The sequence below is a fragment of the Cornus florida genome, unplaced genomic scaffold (genome assembly GCF_030987335.1).
Source record: "Cornus florida cultivar Cherokee Brave unplaced genomic scaffold, ASM3098733v1 CherokeeBrave_3.0.0_Hap2_Chr02, whole genome shotgun sequence".
NCBI classification, from domain to species: Eukaryota; Viridiplantae; Streptophyta; class Magnoliopsida; order Cornales; family Cornaceae; genus Cornus; species Cornus florida.
This window is the reverse complement of record NW_026775572.1, coordinates 24,091,561-24,097,412: the sequence shown is the minus strand read 5'-3', so window position 1 is coordinate 24,097,412 and position 5,852 is coordinate 24,091,561. Positions and strand designations below refer to the sequence as shown.

The 5,852-nt window shown below is 36.2% G+C and overlaps 1 pseudogene; it reads left to right on the top strand.

The window, feature by feature from the left end:
• Positions 1 to 2,196: 2,196 nt before the first annotated feature.
• LOC132294303 (L-type lectin-domain containing receptor kinase IV.2-like) lies at positions 2,197 to 5,541 on the top strand (annotated as a pseudogene).
• Positions 5,542 to 5,852: the final 311 nt, after the last annotated feature.

The window sequence follows — 5,852 nt, the reverse complement described above, 5'->3', positions numbered from 1 at the left end:
CTAAAATATATATATATGCACACACACACACACACATACACCACATATTATAAAGAGTGGGGCCATGTGGGGAACCCTAGGCCTACATTGACTTTATCACGAAAGATGATGTTCCTTCTCTCAAATACTAAATTACATATTATATATAATATATGAACGACACATTATACCAAATTAAATAACTTTTTCGATAGAAAATTTTAATAGATCTATTTTTATTGTTTTTATTTGGTGATAATCATCTTTAAACAATTAAATTTGGATGAAAAGTTTGTAATTAGATATAATAAAATAAAATTAAAAAAAAAAAAGATAAACATGGAATGTTTTGAAATTTAGGAGAGATTGGGATGAGAAAAGAAAAGAAAAGAAAAAGAAAGGAAGATGAACATAAAAAGTTTTAAAATTTATATAAAAAATAAAAAATAAATAAAAAATAAAAAAAGAGGAAATTTTAATTTCTATATCAACGAAAAAACATAGAAAAAAAAAAAAATACGTGACTAAAAATGAATTCATGATAATTATCATTTTTCATGAATTTATAGTGATTATTTGTCTCAACTCTCATATATGACTGAAAGATGCCGATCTAATATATATATATATTATAGAACAATGTTTGATTTTAGATTCAAAATACAGAAATAATATATATCGTTACTTGAGAGAGAAAGAGGAAAGTGTTAGTTTCTATTGCCTGTAGTCATTATTTTTTTTTTTTTTTTAAAAACTTAAATACTTGTTGATATTTTATTAGACCACCTCATCATAAGAAGGAAGTTTCTTCTTATATGGCCTAAGACAATCATTGTTCTCCATAAACATTGTACATATCTGTAAAGAAGTAATTTTTTTTATGTTTTTAATGAAGAAAAACCATGGGAGCAAATCCTCTGATATGCAGTTGCCATGACGTTCCTAATGTTTGTTTTACTTGGTTAACATTTGGCCACATGGGTCTTTGCTTCGCACGACTTGAGACCGCATTTGATTGGATGCGTCAATTACAAAAGTGAAGAATATCGACTTATTTACTACTATATTCACCCTAAAAAAGGGAATTTACATAATGCTCAATAATTGATGTCACATATCAATCAAATACTCGATATTTAGCAAAGTAATGAAAAGAGTCATAGCCTTTTTTTTTCGTGTATACAGGACTCGGTAGACGTGAAGTGGCTACACGTCAACCGATTGGGAACTTTTGGTCGACGTCTAGTCCTTAAATATCGATCGGTATTATCAATTTTTTGAATCCAAATTTATATGTGACATTAGTTATTCAGTACTGTGTGAATATCTTGTTTTAAGAGTGAAAGTAGTGGTGAGAGAGTAAACTATTTTGTGTAAGTACCGCATCCAAACACAGTCTCAATGATAGTTAAACAAATAAGAACGTAACCAAATATAGACCAAATAATGTACACCGTATAAAACAGTAAGGGAAAGTGACTTCAGAGGATCCACGCCCGAAACACCATACCAATCAAGGTTTCCTTCATTAATTTATTCAACATTTCTTATAGCCACACATTGATGATAAATCATTACATGGTAAATATTGACCCGCTTATACCGACACCGCCATCACTATCTAATTTTCCATCTAATTAGACAACCGAAAGTAACCATACTCTATCTAATTTTCCAACCATCACTTGTAGACAATTTGAATCAATCATTAGTCATTTCTCTACAGTCTCAAATCTCAAATTTTCTTTCAATGTTCACAATTTGACAGAAAGAGAGTGATTAGTCTTTGTACTAATGCATCTTTTCCAAATTAATCAAAACAGTCCCTTAAAACAAAATCAATATATGGCTCACTCTTTTAACGGTTGAAGAGGCCCCTACATTCCCTTTTTATCTTCTCTTTTTTCACCTTTTTATCAATAAATCAAATCAATCAATAATTTATTCCCAAACATGATTGAACCTAACAGTGAACGTATGATATTGAAATTGTACACCTAAACCCACCTTAACAATTTAGGTTTCAACAACTATTTCATATTAATTAGTAATATAAGCCAAGAAAGAGCAAATGTAACATTTTACCATTCAAAATTAAGATCCAATTATCGCTTCCATGACAGATCTTTATGCCACTTAGATCATGACACGTGACAGTACGTGAACAACAGGAGATTTCTTTTGATAAAATTGTGGTGTGTGAAATTGACAAAGGAAAATTCAGAATTCATGATAAAGATGATGTTCTTTACTAGAGTCATGTCATACGAACAGAACCTAAAAGAATGTCAATTGAACTGAAAGCCAACCTGAGAAACACACGTGTGTCCGTGTGTAACATACATGAATTTATACAAAGCATTGAATAGAAGAAAATGTGTGGTAGTGAGAGAGAACAACGTGTTGTATATGCCAAGATGTTGAGCACAATACTGGTTCATTATTCTCATCCTAGATTGCATACAATAGCATCCTCATTCCAGCTGATTTCCAGAGGTCTTTGGGTAAGTTAACTCCTTGATCCCTCTCGAAGTTCTACAAATTCTCAAGTTGTATCTAAACAATATTATTTCAGTTCGCGATTAGCAACTTGTATGCCAAAAGCGAAACACTAAACCTTGTTTATATATATACATTTGTATAAACGAGCAAATGGAGTTTGAGCTCAATCCCAAATGGGCAAACCTTGCATCCAGTGATGTCTTTCATGAGGATAACATAATGTTTTCTTCTTTTTTTCTACCTTCTGGTGTGTGTGTTCCAAGGTCCAACTTCATAATTCTATATAATTCTATTCTTAACTGTTAGTGATCATTCACTAAACAACTTGCTTTCAAATATCCAAGCAAATAAGTGATTCTTTCAAAACCTTGATTCTACAAAAATGCCTTAGTGAGTGGTTCTTATATTAGTGGGACTTTACTCTATAAATAACTAGCTATAGTTACACTAGTATTATCATGGTTAGTATGGAAATGCTAAGAAACCATAACCATAAAAAGGGTATGTTTAATTTACTTAAGATTTACTACATTTAAAAACTTAACCACACAGCATATAAAATTTTTAGAGCAAAGTCTAAGCCCCCTCACTTTGGAGCAAGTTCATTTCCTACCTATCAATCTACTGACACTAGTTGTGTTGTTCAAGTTCCAATGTCTCTGGGAACTCAATTCCACAATCTAGAGCCTCCCTTCATAGATGAAAAGATATATGTGCTTGTTCATTAACTGTCAAGTTAACTGAATTTCATCTATCCCATCATAGTTCAAAGTTCCGAAATCCTGTCATTACAAGCCATCCCTACAGCTAAAAACTCCATTAATTTGGCCATTGAAACAGTTTGCTTCTGTCTGAAACTTTTTTCTCTAGGGTTCGTTAGTTCTGAGATCAGCTTCAAATATATTCTCCAAGCAAATCTGAGCTTGGATGGAGCTTCATACTGGCCGTTACAAACGACACAACAAAGATCCTCGGACACGCGCTTTATCCATCTCCTCTGCAATTCAAAGAAAGCAAAGTGAATAACAATAACAAATCTTCCGTTGTCGCCTTCAGCACTAACTTTGTGTTCTCCATAAGCCCCAAGTATCCTGATATTGGAGGCCATGGCCTAGCCTTTGTTCTCTTATCAACCAAAGAACCAATGGGTTGTCTTTCAAACCAGTACTTGGGTCTCCCAAATGACACTAGCAATGCAGAATCCTCCACACGAATACTTGCAGTAGAGTTTGATGTTGTCTAAAACTCTGAACTCCTAGACATCAATGATAACCATGTAGGAGTAGATGTATCCAGTTTGATCTCTAATATTTCTGAACCAGCTGCATACTACTTAGCTGGAAACGACGACGACAACAGCAACAACTCCATTATTCTCAAGAGTGGAAACCCCATTCAGGCATGGATCAAGTATAACAGCCAGAAGAAACTGATAAATGTTACAATATCTCCCCTCGGCATTTTGAAGCCACCTCGGCCTCTAATATCTTTCCCGGTCGACCTCTCATTGGTGTTAGATGAGTAAGTGTACGTGGGCTTCTCTGCTTCAACAAGCTTGCTTGCAGCCTCCCATAATGTGCTGGGATGGAGCTTCAGTATTGGGGGAAATGCACAAGATTCAGATCCTTCAGAGCTCCCATCTCTGGTAACAAGAACAGAAAAGGTAGTGCAAAGGAAGGGATTTGTTGGAGGCATCTCCTTAGCTAGTGTGACTTTAGCCCTCCTGGTTATGTCTGGTGTTTTTCATGTCCTAAACAGGAATAAAAATGGGGATGAAACCCTAGAAGACTGGGAAATCGAGTTTGGAGCTCACAGATTCAAGTATTTAGAGCTCTGTGCTGCCACGAGAGGGTTTGGAGATAGGAATCTTATTGGGTCTGGAGGATTTGGGGGAGTCTATGAAGGAGTTATCCCCAGCACAGGGCTAGAAGTGGCAATAAAACGAGTTGCTCCTGACTCAAGGCAGGGGTTGAGAGAATTTGTTGCAGAAATAGTGAGCATGGGACGGCTTAGGCATTGAAACCTGGTGCAGTTACATGGGTGGTGTCGAAGACAAGATGACCTCCTTGTTTACGACTATGTACCAAATGGAAGCCTCGACAAGCTATTGTTTGACACCCACCACAAGAAGAAAATACTGACTTGGGAACAAAGATGCAAAATCCTCATTGGCATTGCACAAGCACTGCTAACCCTTCATGAAGAATGTGACCAGAGAGTTGTTCACAGAGATGTGAAGCCAAGCAATGTCCTGATAGATGCAGACCTCAATGCCAAGCTTGGGGATTTTGGCCTTGCCAGAATTTACAAACATGGAATAGATCCACAGACAACCAACATTGCAGGGACATTGGAGTACCTGGCCCCTGAACTCATCAAGACTGGTAAAGCTACAACAAGCACAGATGTATATAGTTACGGTGCACTTATGCTAGAGGTTACTACTGGAAGGAGGCCAATCGAGCGACAGAGGAAAGCCGAAGAACTGGTATTGGTGGATTGGGTTCGGGAACTACATGCTCGAGGAGATATCACCAGGGCCATTGATCCCACATTAGACAAGTACAACCTGAATGAAGCCAAGCTCATGCTCAGTCTTGGCCTGCACTGCTCCCATCCCCATCCTGATCACAGGCCTAGTATGAGAAGGGTTGTGCAGTTCCTGTTGGGGGATGCTAGCCTTCTCAGTTACCTCCTGATATTCACCTTGAAGCCTCTGGACTCGACATCTATGCAGATGATTCGATCCTTCCTGTGGTAGAGTAACTTCATCTAAGAGTACTAGTTTCTCAAGCTTTGCATGAAAGTTTCTGCGAAGCAGGTCACAAGAGGTATTTTTTAAATACTATGAACATGAAAGTATTATGCCCTCCTAAAAAGTTGAATGTTTGCAGTAGACATAATCCAGTACTGCTTCAAGCTTGGAAAGAATCTTTTCTCCTTTTCTCCTTCTATTTTTTTTATTTTTTCCTTTTTTCAGTTTTTGCTTTTTTATGTGATTCAATCTTCTTATATTTTGAGAATAAAACTTGTGTTTAAATAACACTTCCCAATCACAAACACTTCTATTTGAAGGTTAACTGAAGATTAACTGAAACTTAGTATCTTTCACACAAATTTGCACACTTTCTTACTTCTTATTTAATGTATGTAGTGTGGATTCGGTAAGGGTTTGGTGTAGTAAAAACTCGGGCTGAAAAGCGTGTGCGCTCTTAAGTTTGAAGAAAACCACTTCATGAAAATACTACCAAGTCTATAACTAATTTACTACTCCTAGCACCCTCAAAAATGGGAACCACACAGAATAGTGACACCTTATAAGACATACTTAACTATCACAAGATTATTATGACATTGGTGGAAGGTGACTT